The sequence below is a fragment of the Phocoena sinus genome, chromosome 2 (genome assembly GCF_008692025.1).
Source record: "Phocoena sinus isolate mPhoSin1 chromosome 2, mPhoSin1.pri, whole genome shotgun sequence".
NCBI classification, from domain to species: Eukaryota; Metazoa; Chordata; class Mammalia; order Artiodactyla; family Phocoenidae; genus Phocoena; species Phocoena sinus.
In genome coordinates, this window is record NC_045764.1 from 44,079,503 (window position 1) to 44,102,362 (window position 22,860).

Consider the following 22,860-nt stretch of genomic DNA (forward strand, 5'->3'; position numbering starts at 1 on the left):
GGGCCATCCACTTGTGAGAGGTACTGCTGGGCAAATGCTCACTCAGGAGCAGCCTGGGAAGCAGCTCCACTCCTCTGCCTTCTTCTCCGCCTTTCTCCATCTACTGCTCATGGCCTACCTGCCTCTTCCACAGATTTTGAGGTTCTGAGGATGGGCACCAGGGCTGAAAAGTTTGTGGAAAGCTTGTGAAAAGGCTTCCTGAAGAGACTCGAGGCTGTGAGGGTGGGCAAAGGCGAGTGCCAACTCCCCCTGCTTCGCAGCGCCCCAAAATGCCATCTCTCAGAAATAATTTCCGTCCCCACAACCCCAGGCCACCCCTTTTACCTGAGGTCTTTCTGGTCCCCTGGAAGCAAGTCCCTCTCTACTTTGGCTCTCTGGCGCCATCTTGTGTTACCTTTTAAACAGCCACAAAGATTTTTTTTTTTAACTAATCTCTTTAAAGAACAAAATAGTTTTCTAAGTTTTATCGTAGAAGAACTTCTGCAATATTCTATAATAACATAACAATATAACAACACTAGTCTAGAAGAAAATCAGCTTCACCCACTGTTTTAGCAGCAAGCGGTCAAAGCCTTTTTTTCCCTGAACATATTCATAAATATTTCAAAGATAATCTTAAGTGTAGAAGTTGGTTTTATTCACGCTGCCTTTAGCATTGCCTTTGACAGAGAAACTACCTCTGAAATAAAAAGGAAGGTACGTTTTGTGTTTAATTTTTATCAGAGCCAGAAGAAGAGCAGTGTAAGTAAAAGATTTTTTTTTTCTTTTTTTTTTGGCTGCGCTGGATCTTTGTTGTGACGTGTGGGCTCTTCATTGCAGCCTTCTCTCTAGTTGCGGCGCACAGGTTTAGTTGCCCCGCAGCATGTGGGATCCTAGTTCCCCAACCAGGGACCCAACCCACGTCCCCTGCATTAGGAGGTGGATTCTTAACCACCGGACCGCCAGGGAAGTCCCAGTAAAAGATATTATAAACCTTCATCTTTACCTGGTGTCTCAGCTCCATACATTGTACGTGGGCATGACTTCAACAGGTGCTAGAAAAACTGTCTGGTTCATATAAAGCAAATGCAGTCCAGGGACACTCCTTAATGACTGAATCTGTACTTACAGATCTATAGGTCTATGCGGTGGGTCGTGTTGCTAAAACAAAAATTGATACCTCAAAGGGAAGGAGGAGGAAACAAATGACACCTAACTGTGACAAGAAATCAATCACTGGTTAATCTAGTAAAACTGGTTAATCTAGTAAGATCTAATATCAGGATTGTAAGACCCTGCATGTCAGAAGTTTCCTGAGCCTTTCTTATTCTTGTGGAATTGCAGACAAATCTGCCCTTGTTTCACAAGGAAATCAAGAAATGAAAAGTGCTCCTGGCAAGCTGCACAGGAAAAAAAAGAAAGGTGCCGCTTTGGTGTTATAATCCCACCTCATGCTATCTGTGGCATTGAGAGGGCTTTAAAATACCCACTGTACTCACAGGAGGCCCTAAGCTGAAGGGACACTCACAGACCTGGACTGTGTTCTGGAGATCCAGACCTTTTTCCACTGACCGACTCCATTAAGACTTCGGAGTTCAAATAGAAGAGAGAGGCCACAAGACCCCAGGAAAGGGAGGGAAGCTGGAGTCTTCCACATTGGCAACCAAGCCGTAAACCAGTTTATATTTAAATTTATGAAAGTAAATCCTTACAACTTGAAGTAGAGAAATTCTCAGAAGGAAAACACGACACTTACCCAGAGAGAAGGAGAGCAGACAGAGGCCTCATTTTTTTTTTTTTCTTTATATACATGTCACATTTGTCAACCCTGCAGTAAAATGAGTCAGGCTTGGAGGTCAGAAGAGCTGAGTTTAAGGTCTGCCTGTGTCGCTGTCTGTGTGATTTTGAATGGCTTTGGCAGCAGCTCTGGGCCCTAGAGGCCTCATCTTGACACTAGGGTTAACAACACCTGCCTCGGGGGATTGAAAACAAGCGAAGCACCCCTAAAACAGAGCCTGACCCAAGCAGGGGCTCAGTAAATGACTGGTGGCATCTTGATGATGGTGATGGTGATGACCATCTTACTGTTCCCCTCCTCTTGGACCACCGTCCTCCAAGACACAAACCTGCCTCCTTTTCTAACTGGCAGTCATATTCCCTTTATAGCAATGGCTAACATCCATTGAGCACTTACTATGGGCCAGACGCTGTGCATTAAATTGTTTCACTTAATTCTTAAGATACCCAAATGTAGCTATAGCTAATACCCACCTGTACAGGTAAGGAAACAGGTTCACAGAGATTGGGTAATGTATTAGAGTAGGCTAACTGCTGTCAGAAATAACCCCAACCCTTCAGTGACTTGACTTGGTGAAGGTCTCCCTGTCCTCCATGTCCTTGTGGGCAGAGGACATGGAAGAAAGGACTCACTCTAGCAGTCATCCAGGTACCCAGGCTCCTTCCATATTGTGACTCCACCACCTCCTGCACGTAGGTCCACCTCTGGCTCCTCTGCATCTAGCTAGAAGGTGAGAAGGAGTGAGAAAACCCATGGCTCTTACTTCCCTCAACCCAAGATGACACGTGGCACTTCTGCTCTCACTCCACTAGCTAAAACTAATCTCTTGACCCCCCCATACGTGCAAGGGGTTGGGAAATTCTGTACTGGTGCTCCCAGGAAGAAGAAAACAGAGATAGATATTGGCAAGCAACAATAGTTTCTACCACAATGAACTTGCCTAAGGTCATGCAGCCAATGAGAGCGGATGTGAGATGTGATCCCAGGTGGTCAGAATCCAGACCCTAATCTCCTAACCATTTGGCTACACTGTCATCTAGGGAACTGTGGTAATTTTAAAACACAGCCCCCAGATTCTCTACCATTCCTCCAATCATGACGTGGTGTCAATGTTGAAACTGGGCTATGTTAGTCCTTGGCCAATAGAACAGAGCAGAAATGACATTATAACGGTGTCCAGGCCCTCAAGACACTGGCAGCATCTACTTCCTACCTCCTGGGATGCTCACTCTGGGAACCCAGCTGCCCTGCTATGAGAAAGCCCAGACCAGTCTATTCAAGACACAACATGGAGCAGTTACCTGTATTTGTTGGAGAGGTCCCAGTCATCATCCAGAATCACTGCCCGGACATGTGAGTAAAGATGCTGCCATTCTGGATAAAGAAGATGTGGCACATATATACAATGGAATATTACTCAGCCATAATAAGAAACGAAATTGAGTTATTTGTAGTGAGGTGGGTGGACTCAGAATCTGTCATACAGAGTGAAGTAAGTCAGAAAGGGAAAAGCAAATACCATATGCTAACACATATATATGGAATCTAAAAAAAACAAAAATGGTTCTGAAGAACCTAGGGTCAGGACAGGAATAAAGACGCAGATGTAGAGAATGGACTTGAGGACACAGGGAGGAGGAAGGGTAAGCTGGGATGAAGTGAGAGAGTGGCATGGACATATATACACTACCAAATGTAAAATAGATAGCTCGTGGGAAGCAGCCACATAGCACAGGGAGATCACCTCGGTGCTTTGTGACTACCTAGAGGGTGGGATAGGGAGGGTGGGAGGGAGGCACAAGAGGGAGGAGATATGGGGATATATGTATATGTACAGCTGATTCACTTTGTTATACAGCAGAAACTAACACACCATTGTAAAGCAGTTATACGCCAATAAAGATGTTAAAAAAAAGAAAATAAAAAAATAACGTGATGGATATTTTGGCAAAGAAATCTTCTTAAGCTACTAACAGGATGGATATTGAAGCGTTTTAAAATGTAAAAAAACAAATAAATAAAAGATGCTGCCGTTCTGACCAGTGTGAGGTGGTACCTCATTTTAGTTTTGATTTGCATTTCTCTAATAATTAATGATGTTGAGCATCTTTTCATGTGCCTGTTAGCCATCTGTATGTCTTCTTTGGAGAAATGGAATACTACTCAGCCATAAAAAAGAAGGAAATAATGCCATTTGCAGCAACTTTGATGCAACTAGGGATTATCACACTAAGTGAAGTAAGCCAGAAAGACAAATACCACAAGATATCACTTATATGTAGAATCTAAAATATGCCACAAATGAACTTATCTACAAAACAGACTCACAGACATAGGGAACAGACTTGTTGGTGCCAAGAAGGAGGGGGGTGAGGGAAGGGTGGGTTGGGAGTTTGGGATTAGCAGCTGCAAACTCTTCTACAGAGAATGGATAAACAAGGTCCCACTGTAGAGCACAGGGAAATATATTCAATATCCTGTGATAAACCATAATGGAAAAGAATATGAAAAAGAATATTTATGTATAACTGAATCACTTTGCTGTACAGCAGAAATCAACTCTACTTCAATTAAAAACAAAAATGATGCTGCCAGAGGATTCCAGCCCCCAGCAGTCAAGTCATCCCCAGCTGGAGCCCCAGACATCATGGAGCAGAGACAATCCATCATGGCAGTGCTAACCTTGAATTCCTGACCCATGTCATCTGCGAGCACAAGAAACTGATTTATGCCACTAAGTCTTGGAGTGGTTCGTTATGCAGCTGTAGTGACAAAAGAAAATTATATAAGAACTTCCTGTTACTTCGCCCCTGTTACTTCTGAGGGAAAAGTTTCCAAAGTCTCTTTTTTTTTTTTTTTTTTTTTTTATTTGGCTGCATTGGGTCTTCATTGCTGTGCGTGGGCCCTCTCCAGTTGCAGTGAGTGAAGGCCACTCCCCGCTGCGGTGTGCGGGCCTCTCACCGCGGTGGTCTCTCTTGTTGTGGAGCACGGGCTCCAGGTACACAGGCTCAGCAGTTGTGGCGCACGGGCTCAGCCGCTCTGCGGCATGTGGGATCCACCCAGACCAGGGCACGAACCTGCATCCCCTGCGATGGCAGGCAGATTCTCAACCACTGTGCCACCAGGGAAGCCCCCAAAGTCTCTTTATACCAACCTTTTTATCTTCTTTTTTGTCCTTGTTGATATTTTCCACATTTTCCACAATAAAACTTTATAACTTTTACCATCAGGGAAAAAACAGATTTTTAAATGGCTCACTCTCTGCTAATCACCAAACTCCACTAACCTCTGTGTGCCCTTGTCCCTTGACTGCCAGGAAAATTACACTGTTTGGTCCACGTGGTAAAGCTGGGTGGCTCTGCAGATCCTAGAGGTCCTTATGCCTGTTCCAGTAGGTCCTTGCTGTTTATGTCTTTTATATATAGTAGTGTGTGTCTGCTAATCCCCCCACTTTCCCCTTGGGTAACCGTGAGTTTATTTTCTGTCTGTGAGTCTGTTTCTGTTTTGTAAATAAGTTCATTTGTATCATTTTTTAGATTCCACATATAAGTGATATCATATGATATTTGTCTTTGTCTGACTTTACTCTATATGATGATCTCTAGGCCCATCCATGTTGCCTGTTGCATTTCTTTTTAATGAAAATACGTAAGTGTTCAATTCTACCATAGGTTAACTAGTTATTTGGTGCTAGCTCCAGTGTTTTTATGTTTTATATGAGGAAATACAGCTCAAATCCTAAAATCCAATGATATAAATGAACAAGTATAGTACAATCACCTCTTGGGTTTCACATGCCTACACTCTAGTACTATTGTTTTTAAATTTTTATTTTTGAAGCACCAACATAACTATTTTATCACATAAGAGCTAAGCAGTGTCCCAAAATGAAGAAAATATATAAAATTGGAGCTTCTGTGGCTGAAGGGGATGAGGCCAGAGTCCAGCCTCCTTATCCCTCCCTTCAGATTTCCTGGCATCCGTGGTGGACCCTGGGACTCCCTGGGACACAACATTATGTTCATAAATTAATCTGCATTTTCAAGATCCAACACTAGTGGGCCCACAGCTGAGCCTCAGCTGAGCTCTCAATTCATTATTCAACTGGTGCCCAGGATGATAAAGTTTCCTGTTGCAAACAGCATTTCTATTTTATTATTTTTTCTTTTTTAGGCCATGCCACGCAGCATGTGGATCTTAGTTCCCCAACCGGGGATCGAACCCGCATCCCCTGCATTGGAAGCTCAGAGTCTTAACTACTGGACCACCAGGGAAGTCCCAAACCACATTTTTGAAGAATCCCTTTTCAGAACCTAAAGTTTAACTCTTTTGGAAATACAGGTCTCCATTAAAAAGCAAAAGTTTTTGTAGAATGCCCGGGAAAATTAAACAATTGAGTAAAACCATCCTTCAGAAGATCAGACTTCTGCAAACCTCAAACTGGGAAACAGCTAAAAAAGCATTCAATGAGAAGGCAATACACTTGGGCCTTGATGGGGGACAAAACATTCACAAGCTCAGAAAATAATTTTTTAAAAACATAATAAAATAATTATATTAAGTCTTTAAACATAATGAAACCATCTCATTAAGCCTAAATTAAAGGTCAACAATGCATAATTTATGTAGGCTTATAAAATGCATTATGCAAATGATGATTAAACCAATATCTCCTTTTTCTTAACTCTCTCCTATTAACTCTAAAAACACTAGAACAATGGCGTATTTTATGTGATACTAACAAATTTTAAAGGTATGATGTTTTCCTAAGGTTATTTCTCATAAAAAGTAACCCAAACTCCACAGAATCCAAATTCACTGACATTTTATCAAATTCCAGTTTGTGTCCAAGGAGATCAGCATTGTAAGAAAGGGGCTGTAGGGAAGACTCTATAGGAGGGAAGAAAAATTGTCCAAGGTGAGATATGCCAGTTTCATAATATAGCTAGGAACTGCCCTAGACATTCGTTTTCAGTACTAAGGAGCTGAGCCTATATGAGTCCCAGTGGAGAAAGATTCACTCAGCATTCATCTGTCCCAGGCCCTGGGGATACAGATGTGAACAAAAAAAACCAAAAATCACCGCTTTCATGGAATTTACATCCTGGTGAGGGGAGACAGTTAATTAACAATTTGATTGCAAGCACTATGGAGATAAAGTAAATCAGGGGAGACGGTAAAAAACTGTGAGAGTAGGTAGGGGTGAAGTGATTTACAATTTCAAATAGGGTGGAGGAAGCCTATTCCAGGAAGAGAGAACAGAAATGGTAAAAGCCCCAAGGCAAATGCAATGAATAGGAAGAGGGTCAGTTTGGCAAGAGTAGAGTGATTAAAATGGAAATAATAGGGACACCAAGTCAGAAAGATAAGATAGGGTCAGGGTGGGGAATACATTGGAGGACATGCAGCTAGCTGACTGCAAGGGTTTGGGCTTTATTCTGCGAGAGATGGGTTGCCAGTTGTTGGCTTGTAAAGAAAAACTATCAGGTCAGACTTAATGTTCTAATAGGATTACTCTGTCTACTAGGGTGCAAATAGGCTATAGGGGGCAAGGGTACAAGAAAGCATATTACAAAAATACAGGCAAGAAATAATAGTGGCTTTTTAATAGCACAGTAACTCAGCATAATATCAGACTACTCCTCCTGATGGGCTCAGCTATAAACTCTGGACTTTAATAAATACAGCTGTTGGGGACTTCCCTGGTGGTGCAGTGGTTAAGAGTCCAAGCTCCCAATGCAGGGGACCCGGGTTCAATCCCTGGTCAGGGAACTAGATCTACATGCATGTTGCAACTAAGAGCCAGCGTGCCGCAAGGAAGACCCGGCGCAGCCAAATAAATAAATAAATATTTTAAAAAATAAAATCAATACAGCTGTTTGAAGACACTGTAGAATGACCAGAAGCAGACAGAAAAATAAAGAGATTTGACATTTGGAAAAAAGAGAATCACACCAGGTAAGGTCCACATGTATATGGCCCTTGCCCTTGCTCACTCCCCAGGCTGTCTGACAAGGCAGATAGAGTCAGGCAGAGCCTAGAGATTTTTGGTCTGTGGAGTCACGAGAGAAGTTCAAGGCTGCAAAAGCAACTGGTTATTGAATGGAGGAACTCACAGAATTCCGCAAAATGAAGGAAGCCACAGAGGAGATAAACTCAAAATCTCCGTAGAAACTCCTCTCAGATCATTGGCTGACACCTGAACTTCACATGTGTAGGACAAGACTACAAAGAGCCCAAGAGAAAAACAGCTGGAAGGACAAAAATGTCGAGCTGAGATTTTAATACATGCCCACTACAGGGAAGAAAGAGTTTGTAGATCAAGTCCTCCCAAGTTAGAAGGGCTTTCCATCAAAAGGCCACATGTAGCAATAAAGACACCTCCCAGGACTGAGGTATTCACTTTAGAAGCAACGGTAAAACTAAAACAGACCTGCCTTAACAAGTGTAAAATCAAGCCTCCAGAAGATTATGGTGATGTAAAGTAATTTAACTACCTCCTAAAGCAAAACTCAACATTCTTCAAAGGTAGAAGACAGATTTGAGATTATCTACAGTACATCTCCCACAAGGTCCATATCAATTAAAAAAATTAGAGGGGGGGACCTTGAAGATGGCGGAAGAGTAAGACGCGGAGATCGCCTTCCTCCCCACGGATACACCAGAAATACATCCACACGTGGAACAACTCCTACAGAACTCCTACTGAAGGCTGGCAGAAGACCTCAGACCTCCCAAAAGGCAAGAAACTCCCCACGTAACTGGGTAGGGCAAAAGAAAAAACAGAGACAAAAGAATAAGGACGGCACCTGCACCAGTGGGAGGGAGCTGTGAAGGAGGAAAAGTTTCCACACACTAGGAAGCCCCTCCGCGGGGCGGAGACTGCGGGAGGCAGAGGGGGGAGTTTCGGGACCGCGGAGTAGTGCACAGCGACGGGTGCGGAGGGCAAAGCGGGGAGATTCCTGCACAGAAGATCGGTGCCGACCAGCACTCACCAACCCGAGAGGCTTGCTGCTCACCCACCGGGGTGGGCGGGGCTGCGAGCTGAGGCTAAGGTTTTGGTTTTGGACGGAGCTCAGGGAGAGGACTGGGGTTGGCGGCTTGAACATAGCCTGAAGGGGTTAGTGCACCACGACTAGCCGGGAGGGAGTTCGGGGAAAAGCCTGCACCGGCCGAAGAGGCAAGAGACTTTTTCTTCCCTCTTTGTCTCCTGGTGCGCGAGGAGAGGGGTCTAAGAGCGCTGCTTAAAGGAACTCCAGAGACGGGCGCGAGCCGCGGCTAAAAGCGCGAACCCCAGAGACGGGCGCGAGCCGCGGCTGAGGGCGCGAGCCCCCGAGACGGGCGCGAGCCGCGGCTGAAAGCGCAAACCCCAGAGACGGGCGCGAGCCGCGGCTGAGGGCGCGAGCCCCCGAGACGGGCGCGAGCCGCGGCTAAAACCGCGGACCCCAGAGACGGGCGGGAGACGCTAAGGCTGCTGCTGCCGCCACCAAGGGGCCTGTGTGCGAGCACAGGTCACTCTCCACACCCCTCTTCCGCGGAGCCTGTGCAGCCCGCCACTGCCAGGTTCCCGGGATCCAGGGACAACTTCCCCGGGACAGCGCACGGCGGGCCTCAGGCTGGTGCAACGTCACGCCGGCCTCTGCCGCAACGTCACGCTGCCTCTGCCGCCGCAGGCCGGCCCCGCACGCAGTGCCCCTCCTTCCCCCATCCCCCAACCCCCGGCCTGAGTGAGCCGGAGGCCCCGAATCGGCGGCTCCTTTAACCCCGTCCTGTCTGAGCGAAAAAAACAGACGCCCTCCAGCAGGGCCAAATCCAAAGCTGAGCTCCTGTGAGCTGTGAAAACAAAGAAGAGAAAGGGAAATCTCTCCCAGCAGCCACAGAAGCAGCGGATTAAAGCTCCACAATCAACTTGATATACCCTGCATCTGTGGAACACCTGAATAGACAAGGAATGATCCCAAATTGAAGAGGTGGAATTTAGGAGCGAAATCTATGATTTTTTTCCCTTTTCCTCTTTTTGTGAAGGTGTACGTGTATGCTCCTGTGTGACATCTAGTCTGTATACTCTAGCTTCCACCATTTGTCCTAGGGCTCTATCCGTCCATGACTTTTTTTTAAAAATTCTTTTTCTTAATAATTAAGTTTAATTGTAATAACTTTATTATACTTTACCTTCGTTCTTTCTTTCCTTCCTTCCCTCCCTCCTTTAGACAACGAATCACCCCAAATTGAGGAGGTGGTCTCAGGGAGCAGGATTTATGATTTTTCCCCCTTTACCTCTTTTTGTGAAGGTGTATGTGTATGCTTCTGTGTAAGATTTTCTCTGTATAGCTTTGCTTCCAACATTTGTCCTAAGGTTCTATCCGTCCCTTTTTTTTTTTTTCTAAATATTTTTTAATTCAATAACTATATTATACTTTATTTTATTTTTACTGTATCATCTTTCTTTCTGTCTTTTTTTCCTTCTTTCCCTCCTTCCTTCCTTCCTTCCTTCCTCCCTCCCTCCCTCCCTCCCTCCTTTCGTTCCTTCTTTTGCTTCTTTCTTCCTTCCTTCCTTTCCTCCTTTCCTTCTTTCTTTCCTCATACTTCTACTAATTCTCTCTACTTTTTCTCCCTTTTATTCTGAGCCGTGTGGATGAAAGGCTCTTGGTGCTCCAGCCAGGAGTCAGGGCTCTGCCTCTGAGGTAGGAGAGCCAACTTCAGGTCACTGGTCAACAAGAGACCTCCCAGCTCCACATAATATTAAACAGCGGAAATCTCCCAGAGACCTCCATCTTAACACCAGCACCCAGCTTCACTCAACGACCAGCAAGCCACAGTGCTGGACAACCTATGCCAAACAACTAGCAAAACAGGAACACAACCCCACCCATTAGCAGAGAGGCTGCCTAAAATCATAATAAGGCCACAGACACCCCCAAAACACACCACCAGACGTGAACCTGCCCACTAGAGAGACAAGATCCAGCCTCATCCAGCACAACACAGGCACTAGTCCCCTCCACCAGGAAGCCTACACAACCCACTGAAACAACCTCAGCCACTGGAGACAGACATCAAAAACAAGGGGGAACTACGAACCTGCAGCCTGCAAAAAGGAGACCCCAAACACAGTAAGATAAGCAAAATGAGAAGACAGAAAAACACACAGCAGATGAAGGAGCAAGATAAAAACCCACCAGACCTAACAAATGAAGAGGAAATAGGCAATCTACCTGAAAAAGAATTCAGAATAATGATAGTAAGGATGATCCGAAATCTTGGAAGTAGAATGGACAAAATGCAAGAAACAGTTAACAAGGACCTACAAGAACTAAAGATGAAACAAGCAACGATGAACAACGCAATAAATGAAATTAAAAGTACTCTAGATAGGATCAATAGCAGAATAACTGAGGCAGAAGAACGGATAAGTGACCTGGAAGATAAAGTAGTGGAAATAACTACTGCAGAGCAGAATAAAGAAAAAGAATGAAAAGAACTGAGGACAGTCTCAGAGAGCTCTGGGACAACATTACACGCACCAAGCATTCGAATTATAAGGGTTCCAGAAGAAGAAGAAAAAAGAAAGGGACTGAGAAAATATTTGAAGACATTATAGTTGAAAACTTCCCTAATATGGGAAAGGAAATAGTTAATCAAGTCCAGGAAGCACAGAGAGTCCCATACAGGATAAATACAAGGAGAAATACGCCAAGGACACATATTAATCAAACTATCAAAAATTAAATACAAAGAAAGCATATTAAAAGCAGCAAGGGAAAAGCAACAAATAACACACAAGGGAATCCCCATAAGGTTAAACAGCTGATCTCTCAGCAGAAACCCTACAAGCCAGAAGGGAGTGGCAGGACATACTGAAAGTGATGAAGGAGAAAACCTGCAACCAAGACTACTCTACCCAGCAAGGATCTCATTCAGATTTGATGGAGAAATTAAACCTTTACAGACAAGCAAAGCTGAGAGAGTTCAGCACCACCAAACCAGCTTTACAACAAATGCTAAAGGAACTTCTCTAGATAAGAAATGCAAAAGAAGGAAACGACCTATAATAACGAACCAAAACAATATAGAAAATGGGAATAGGAACATACATATCGATAATTACCTTAAATGTAAATGGACTAAATGCTCCCACCAAAAGACACAGATTGGCTGAATGGATACAAAAACAAGACCCTTATATATGCTGTCTACAAGAGACCCACCTCAGACCTAGAGACACATACAGACTGAAAGTAAGGCGATGGAAAAAGATATGCAAATGGAAACCAAAAGAAAGCTGGAGTAGCAATTCTCATATCAGACAAAATAGACTTTAAAATAAGGACTATTAAAAGGGATAAAGAAGGACACTACATAATGATCAAGGGATCGATCCAAGAAGAAGATATAACAATTGTAAATATTTATGCACCCAACATAGGAGCACCTCAATACATAAGGCAAATACTAACAACCATAAAAGGGGAGATCAACAGTAACACATTCATAGTAGGGGACTTTAACACCCCACTTTCACCCATGGACAGATCATCCAAAATGAAAATAAATAAGGAAACACAAGCTTTAAATGATACATTAAACAAGATGGACTTAATTGATATTTATAGGACACTCCATCCAAAACAACAGAATACACATTTTTCTCAAGTGCTCATGGAACATTCTCCAGGATAGATCATATCTTGGGTCACAAATCAAGCCTTGGTAAATTTAAGAAAATTGAAATTGTATCAAGTATCTTTTCTGACCCACAACGCCATGAGACTAGATATCAATTACAGGAAAAGATCTGTAAAATATACAAACGCATGGAGACTAAACAATACACTACTTAATAATGAAGTGATCACTGAAGAAATCAAAGAGGAAATAAAAAATACCTAGAAACAAATGACAATGGAGACACAACGACCCAAAACCTATGGGATGCAGCAAAAGCAGTTCTAAGGGGGAAGTTTATAGCAATACAAGCCCACCTTAAGAAGCAGGAAACATCTCGAATAAACAACCTAACTTGCACCTAAGCAATTAGAGAAAGAAGAACAAAAAAGCCCCAAAGCTAGCAGAAGGAAAGAAATCATAAAATCAGATCAGAAATAAATGAAAAAGAAATGAAGGAAACGATAGCAAAGATCAATAAAACTAAAAGCTTGGTTCTTGAGAAGATAAACAAAATAGATAAACCACTAGCCAGACTCATCAAGAAAAAAAGGGAGAAGACTCAAATCAATAGAATTAGAAATGAGAAAGGAGAAATAACAACTGACACTGCAGAAATAAAAAAAATCATGAGAGATTACTACAAGCAACTCTATGCCAATAAAATGGACAATCTGGAAGAAATGGACAAATTCTTAGAAATGCACAACCTGCCAAGACTGAATCAGGAAGAAATAGAAAATATGAACAGACCAATCACAAGCACTGAAATTGAAACTGTGATTAAAAATCTTCCAACAAACAAAAGCCCAGGACCAGATGGCTTCACAGGTGAATTCTATCAAACGTTTAGAGAAGAGCTAACACCTATCCTTCTCGAACTCTTCCAAAATATAGCAGAGGGAGGAACACTCCCAAATTCCTTCTACGAGGCCACCAATCACCTTGATACCAAACCAGACAAGGATGTCACAAAGAAAGAAAACTACAGGCCAATATCACTGATGAACATAGATGCAAAAATCCTCAACAAAATACTAGCAACAGAATCCAACAGCACATTAAAAGGATCATACACCATGATCAAGTGGGGTTTATTCCAGGAATGCAAGGATTCTTCAATATACGCAAATCTATCAATGTGATAAACCATATTAACAAATTCGAAGGAGAAAAACCATATGATCATCTCAATAGATGCAGAGAAAGCTTTCGACAAAATTCAACACCCATTTATGATAAAAACCCTCCAGAAAGTAGGCATAGAGGGAACTTTCCTAAACATAATAAAGCCATATATGACAAGCCCACAGCAAACATCATCCTCAATGGTGAAAAACTGAAAGCATTTCCACTAAGATCAGGAACAAGACAAGGTTAGCCCACTCTCACCACTCTTATTCAACATAGTTTTGGAAGTTTTAGCCACAGCAATCAGAGAAGAAAAGGAAATAAAAGGAATCCAAATCGGAAAAGAAGAAGTAAAGCTGTCACTGTTTGCAGATGACATGATACTATACATAGAGAATCCTAAAGATGCTACCAGAAAACTACTAGAGCTAATCAATGAATTTGGTAAAGTAGCAGGATACAAAATTAATGCACAGAAATCTCTGGCATTCCTATATACTAATGATGAAAAATCTGAAAGTGAAATCAAGAAAACACTCCCCATTTACCATTGCAACAAAAAGAATAAAATATCTAGGAATAAACCTACCTAAGGATACGAAAGACCTGTATGCAGAAAATTATAAGACACTGATGAAGAAATTAAGATGATACAAATAGATGGAGAGACTATACCATGTTCTTGGATGGGAAGAATCAACATTGTGAAAATGACTCTACTACCCAAAGCAATCTACAGATTCAATGCAATCCCTATCAACTACCACTGGCATTTTTTCACAGAACTAGAACAAAACATTCCGCAATTTGTATGGAAACACAAAAGACCCCGAATAGCCAAAGCAATCTTGAGAACGAAAAAAGGAGCTGGAGGAATCAGGCTCCCTGACTTCAGGACTATACTACAAAGCAACAGTAATCAAGACAGTATGGTACTGGCACAAAAACAGAAAGATAGATCAGTGGAAAGGATAGAAAGCCCAGAGATAAACCCACGCACATATGGACACCTTATCTTTGATAAAGGAGGCCAGGAATGTACAGTGGAGAAAGGGACAGCCTCTTCAATAAATGGTGCTGGGAAAACTGGACAGGTACATGTAAAAGTATGAGATTAGATCACTCCCTAACACCATACACAAAAATAAGCTCAAAATGGATTAAAGACCTAAATGTAAGGCCAGAAACTATCAAAACTCTTAGAAGGAAAACATAGGAAGAACACTCTATGACATAAATCACAGCAAGATCCTTTCTGACCCACCTCCTAGAGTAATGGAAATAAAAACAAAATAAACAAATGGACCTAATGAAACTTCAAAGCTTTTGCACAGCAAAGGAAACCAATAATCCAAGACCAAAAGACAACCCTCAGAATGGGAGAAAACATTTGCAAATGAAGCAACTGACAAAGGATTAATCTCCAAAATTTACAAGCAGCTCATGCAGCTCAATAACAAAAAAACAAACAACCCCATCCAAAAGTGGGCAGAAGACCTAAACTAGACATTTCTCCAAAGAAGATATACAGAATGCCAACAAACACATGAAAGAATGCTCAACATCATTAATCATTAGAGAAATGCAAATCAAAACTACAATGAGATATCATCTCACACCAGTCAGAATGGCCATCATCAAAAAATCTAGAAACAATAAATGCTGGAGAGGGTGTGGAGAAAAGGGGACACTCTTGCACTGCTGGTGGGAATGTGAATTGGTTCAGCCACTGTGGAGAACGGTTATGGAGGTTCCTTAAAAAACTACAAATAGAATTACCATATGACCCAGCAATCCCAACTACTTGGCATATACCCTGAGAAAACCAAATTCAAAAGAGTCATGTACCAAAATGTTCATTGCAGCTCTATTTACAATAGCCCGGAGATGGAAAGAACCTAAGCGCCCATCATCGGACGAATGGATAAAGAAGATGTGGCACAATATACACAATGGAATATTACTCAGCCTTAAAAAGAAATGAAATTGAGTTATTTGTAATGAGATGGATAGACCTAGAGTCTGTTCATACAGAGTGAAGTAAGTCAGAAAGACAAAGACAAATACACGTATATGCTAACACATATATATGGAATTTAAGGGAAAAAATGTCATGAAGAACCTAGGGATAAGAAAGGAATAGAGGCGCAGACCTACTGGAGACGGACTTGAGGATATGGGGAGGGGGAAGGGTGAGTTTTGACGGGGCGGGGGCGAGAGTCATGGATTATGTACACACTAACAAACGTAGTAAGGTGGATAGCTGGGGGGAAGCAGCCGCAGGTCACGGGGATGTTAGCTAGGGGCTTTTGGGACAGCCTGGAGGGGTGGGAGGGGGAGAGTGGGAGGGAGGGAGACGCAAGAGGGAAGACACATGGGAGCAATGTATGTGTATGGCGATTCACTGTTGTAGATCAGAGGCTAACACACTATGTAAAGCAATTATACCCCAATAAAGATGTTAAAAAAAAAAAAAAAAAGAAGGAATCAGTAAATGTGGGGTTAAATACCAATTCACAAGCATTATTCTAGTTTGTTAATGGTTTCAAATAAAATATACATATCAATGAAAAAAATAAATAAATAAATAAATAAAATAAAATAGCTATTATAGGAGTTCCCTGGTGGTATAGTGGTTAGGATCCGGCTCTTTCACTTCCGTGACCCGGGTCCAATCCCTGGTTGGGGAACTAAGATACTGAAAGTTGTGTGGTGCTGCCAAAAACAATGTTTTTTTAAATAGCTATTATAAATATGTTCAAAGACTTAAAGGAGAATATGGTCATGATGAATGAACAAATTAAAATATTATCAAAGAAACGGAAAATCTAAAAAGCAACCAAATGGAAATTCTAGAACTGAAAAATACAATATCTGAAATTGAAAAAAAACAAAACAGAAGCCACTGAATAGCTTAGTGTAGATTGGACATAACAGAAGGAATCATCGTAACCTTGGAAATTAGTCAATAGAAATCATATAAGCCGAGGTTTGATAGTACTCACCAAGTTTCCAGAATAATCAATAAAGAGGGATTCACACAGAATCAGTGGAGAATTTGTCATCATTATCATCCCTATGCCTAAAGAGGCAAGAGGGTGAGGCATTAGAGTTGTAGAATGAATGACCTCATCTCCCTGCTCTTGATCTCCCCTCGCCTCCCAGTGGCCCAACCAAGAAGCTCAGGGGCATGGGAGTGGATTGATTCAGTCTGCAAAAATCCCAGGGCCCAAAGCAGGGTGGAGAATATGGAGACTGGATCTAAAGATTTTTTTAATTTACAGTTGAACAACATAAGAGAGATTGATGGTATGCATCTCACCCATAGCCTGCTCCTAGTGGGGGAGGAAAGAGTGGGAGGCTTGGAATCACCACAGAGACAGGAAGTTTGAAGAAATGGTCCATGTTATGTAGGCACTGGGCTATTGATCTTCCTTGCCTCCGCTGGGCACCAAACTCACCAATCCCATTAGATTATGTCCTGTCTGATGGAATCTGGAACTTGGGGCAAGGCTTGGCCCTGCATGCTTTACTCGTGTTTCCATTCTGGACCCGATCCTCCCCCACTGCTACGTTCTTCACCCTGCAAAACATACACAATCTCCCATGTTTGATTCCCTTGAAACAATAACTACATTGTCCTGCCCCATGACCTTCTTACAATGACTATACTTTTTAGAGGATTGGGACACAGTGCGAAGAATCATTAAAAAATCTCCACAAAAATTGAGTTGTAATAAGGAATCACACAATAGCTAATTTCATTCTAAAGAAGTGATTTTTCTTATTGAGTGAAGAAAAAAAAATCTGGTGGAATATATGCCAGACAATTAACAATGATTACTTCAAGGAGTAGGATTATGGCAAACTTGGACTTTCCACGTTAAAAATTGTAGTTCTATAATTTTTCTAATTTTTTGCAACAATCATGTTATATACGTTAACTAGAAAAGCCTTTAAAGATAAATCATTTTAAAATAAAATAAAACACAAGGGATATAGGAATTAATTAAACAGCAGCACAAAGAAACTGACAAATCCAAATGTAGGATATATTCTAATCCAATTGAACCAGTTTTTGCAACATGACAATAGCAGTGAAAGGGGATAAGGAGTTGGTTTAGATTTTAAAAGAATTAAGGATCAACAAGCAAATAAAATGTACTGACCTTTTTTAGATCCTGATTTAAACAAATTCTCTAAAATAAGACTTTTTTAGGTAAAAAGGGAAATTTTATTGTGGACTGGAAGATATCAAATTTTGTTGGGTATGATTATGGTATTGTGGCTATATAAATAAGACTATATTATTAGAGATTCATACTAAAGTATGTGGCAGCAAAATGACATGGTTACTGGAGTTTGCTTTTAAAAGGAAAAAGGAATAGATCCTTATGTGGGAAAAGTTGATAATTATTAAATCTGGGTGAAGGGTATATAAAGGTTCATTGAATTATTCTCCTTATCTTTGTGTATCTTTGGACATTTTCATAATTAAATTTTTAGTGAAATTTAAACATTACTTTTAAGAACTAAATTGCTAGCATTGGTAACTGTTGAAGAGAAGTTAACCACCAGTAACAGAGATTACCAGTCACCAAGGCTTATTTTGTATTGCCTTTCATCTAAGACCTTATCTATTCCTATGTTAACTTTACTGAAAAATAAGTATATGCACTGGTTTTCATTATGTACAAATTGCAAAGAAAAAAAGACCCTAAGATATAAGTAATAATTTTTAATGTGTTAACATTTATCACATGCTTATCACAAGCATTTTCTAAGAATTAGTTCTTTTAGTTTTCATAACAGCTTCATAAGGTAGATTGTAAGATAGCTTCAGGGGGAACTAGGTGAGAATTCTGGGCCACATAACTCAGACCTGTGGGTCTGGAGTCTTAGCTCTGTGCCAGTCTACCTCAGGAATATTACAGATTTCTATCTCTTACTATCTGTTAAAGAATGTAACTCAGTGACCCAATGTTCATTGCAGCACTACTTACAATAGCCAGGACATGGAAACAACCTAAATGTTCATCAACAGAGGAGTGGATAAAGAAGATGTGGTACATACACGCAATGGAATATTACTCAGCCATACAAATGGACCTAGAGACTGTTATACAGAGTAAAGTAAGTCAGAAAGAGAAAAATATCATATATTAATGCATATATGCAGAATCTGAAAAAATTGGCATAGACGGTCTTATTTACAAAGTAGGAATAGAGACACAGACGTATAGAGAACAAACATATGGATACCAAGGGGGAAAGGGGGTGGCGGTGGAATGAATTGGGAGATTGGGATTGAGACATATACATTATTGATACTACGTATAAAATACATAACAAATGAGAATCTATTGTATAGCACAGGGAGCTCTACTCAATGCTCTGTGGTGACCTAAATGGGAAGGAAACCCAAAGGAGAGGGGATATATGTATATGTATGGCCAATTCACTTTGCTCTACAGCAGAAACAAACACAACATTGTAAAGCAACTATACTCCAATAAAAACTTTTTTAAAAGAAAATAAAATAAAGCAAAAAAAAAAGAATGTCACTCAGTAAAAGTCTTAAAGTGATTTTCAGCTTGTCACTAAATGATATCTAGATTCTTTGTAATTCTGAGTGTTTGATCTTTGCTACTAGACATGAGACATGGACGATACTAAGATATCTATACAAGCCCAGTTCCAATGTGTCACAAGAACCCAGGACTCATAAGAAAGGAGGCTTGGAGAATAAACATGTATGACTGGATAAGGCAGCTGCCTTCAGCCTCAATTTGGGACAATATGCAGGGCCATCCCAGCTCCAGATATTCTAACGGAATCGGCTGAGCCCTTCTTCAAGACTGCATTGCAGTTCAGTTTCTCCTCTACCCAACCCCACAGGTGTTAATTCCAAGAGCACTCTCCAATAAACCTCTGCATGCAAATCTCTGACTCAGAGTCTGTTTCCCAGGGGACCTGACCTAAGATAGTGACCACCAGCCAGAGCATCCCTTGTTTTCTTCTAAGTTTCTCTCAAGATCCTACATGGTCATAATGACCAAAAGTGGGCTTATGGCCCTAATGATGTTGTGAACAAATATCTCCATTTAACAAATGAAGATACAGCTAGCATCACGTTTAATGGTGAAAATTGCATGCTTTCTCCCTAAGATCAGAAACAAGACAAGGATATTTGCTCTCCACCACTTCTGTTCAGCCTTGTGCTACAGTTGATAGCCAGCAAGAAACAAGAAAGGGAAATTAAAGGCATGCAGATTGGAAAGGAAGAAATAAAACTGTCTTTATTTGTAGACATCATCATCTGTGTAGAAAATCCTAAAGAATTAATAAAAATGCCACTAGAAATCAATAAGTGAGTTTAGCAAGGTTGCAAGATATGAGATCAACATAGGAAAATCAGTAGTATTGTTATATACTAAGAATAAACAATTGAAAATTAAAATTTTAAAAATATCTGTGATAGCATCACCAAACACGAAATATGTAGGGAAATTTTAGCAAATATGTGCAAAACTAGTACACTGAAAACTACAAAACATTGCTGAGAGAAATTAAAGAAGACCTAGAAAAATGAAGAAATATATTTATGAATCAGATGGCTCAACATTAAAATATATTTCTCACCAAAATGATCCATATATTCAATCAAAATCCCAGGAGGCTTTTTTAATAAAAATTGACAAACTGATTGTAAAATGCAAATTGAAATTCAAAGGACCTAGAAAAGCTAAAACAATTTTGAAAAGGAAGAACAAACTCAGAAGACTTACACTACTTACTTTCAAGATTTACTACAAAGCTACAGTAATCAAGACAGTGTGGTACTGGAAAAAGGATAGACAGACACATGGATGAATGGAACAGAATAGAGTCCAGAAACAGACCCATACATATATGGTCAATTGATTCTCAACAAAGCTGCCAAGGTAATTCAATGGAGGAAAGAATAGTTAGTTCAACAATAGCCCTGGAACAATTGGTTATCTGTATGTGAAAAAAAGACAAGAACCTCAATGCTTACCTCTCACAACATGCAAAAGTTAACTAGAAATTGGTTATAAATCTAAACATGAGTTATAACTATAAAACATCTAGATAAAATATAGAGAATCTCTGTGACTTTAATAAGACACACACACACAAACACACAGCCCATGCCAAACAACCCAAATGTCCATTGACAGATGAATGAATAACCAAGTATGTTATATCCATACAATGGAATATTATTCAGCCATAAAAAGGAACTAATAACTGATACATGCTACAGCATGGATGAATCTTCAAAGCATTATGGTAAGTAAAAGAAGCCAGATATGAAAGATCACATATTATATGATTCCTTTAATATTCCCTTTATATCCAGAATAGACAACATTATAGAGATAAATCAGATTAGTGGTTACTAAAGGATAGGGGGAGGGGAGAAATGGGAGTAATTACTTATGGATATGGGGTGTTTTTTCTGAGGTGATGAAAATGTTTTGAAACTAGAGAAAGAGTGGTTGGGCAACATTGTAAATACACTAAATGCCACTGAATTTACACATTTAAATGGCTAAATGTATGTTATCTGAATTTAAAAGAAAAAAATAAATTATAAAAATAAATGACAATTTTTTAAAAAAGAGACAACTTCAGACTTACAGAGATTTGAGAAGTCTGTGCAGTGGACCTTAGAGCTGTCTGGCTTTAAGGACATCCTCTTAACCACCACATTTAGCCGCCCCCTTCAGCCTCACTAATGATAAGCAGAGTTGTCTCTGGGTAGTAGGAACCGGGAAGATTTACATTCCCTTTATAGACCAAATTTTCTGTCGTGAAAAAGAGACACGTTGCTATAAATAGTTGTACATCATGCCACAGGATCATGACTATGTGAATAAATTATCATATCATAAATACTGGACAACACGCACAAAAGCTGTCTCTGAGAAGTGGATTTTAATAAGCCTTGTCTTTTCTGTCTTCCACTTCTCATTATTATCCTGATTTTTTACAATAAGCACTTTTTAAACATTTTTGTTGCAGTATAGTTGATTTACAATGTTGTGTTGGTTTCAGGTGTACAGCAAAGTGAATCGGTTATATCTCTACATATATCCACTGCTTTTTAGATTCTTTTCCCATATTGGTCATTACAGAGTATTGAGTAGAGTTCCCTGTGCTATACAGTAGGTCCTTATAAGTTATCTATTTTATATATAGTAGTCTGTATATGTCAAACACAGTTAAAGTTTTATAATGAAAGAAACAAACTTTAAAACCATTTAAATTAAATGAGCTTCCCCAGATAGTATTGAGTGTTCCCATCATTTTAGGAGTTCAAGGAAAGCCCAACTGATCTCTTGACGGAAACGCTGTAGATGGACTGACGCACTGGCTAGGAGACTGAACTAGATGGCTTCTGAGGTCCTTCCCAGATCCCGTAAGTCCTTGGTCTTAGATAATTCAGAACTGCTAACACCTGTGGAGCAATTGCCTTGTGCCAAATGCTGTAAAGAGCACTCTACATCACAAATCTATATGATGAGCACTCTTATTGTTCCCATTTTCACATGAAGGCACTAAAATGGAGACTTTCTCCTCAACTTGGCCAAGGTTTCACAGCTGAAGGTCAAGCCAGATCTGCTCTACCACGGAGCCCATGATCCTAATACCTCCTATGCCCTAACTGCTGTGATAGATGCCATATAGCACACCAGTGCACATAAGAAAGAGTTCCCAGTCATAATTGTACGGTAAACTAGAAGAAGCAAAGATTGAGAACCAGGGAAGTTCCCCCAAGATCTGTTACTAACTCACTGTGTGACCTTGAACCTTCTCTCTGAGCTGCAATTTCCTTTTCTGTGAAATTCAGAGAAAGTCAGATTTAGCTCTAAGAGTTCACTCTCTGCTGGCCATTATAGTGGGCCCTCTCTGATCACCACTGCTGTCACATTTGGATTCCTGAAAACTACTCTACTTCTCCAGGGTAAAACTGACGAGATTTCTTACCAGAACAAAAGCTGTATAACCTCTTAAGTACCATTTTATCATCTTAGAGAATAAATTTCTCCAATGAAACTTCGATTCTCAAGGACTGTTTATTTCTCCCTCATCACAGATAGAAACACAAAATAGAAAAGACAATAAATTGGAGACCACCAGCAAATGAGTGATTTCAGCAAGATTCACATAAAGCAGACAAAAAGTTGTCCAAAAATAAAATGGAAGAAGCCACCATCTATAGTATTTCCAGAGGTGGCTTCAGAGAAGAGAAAGGAGAG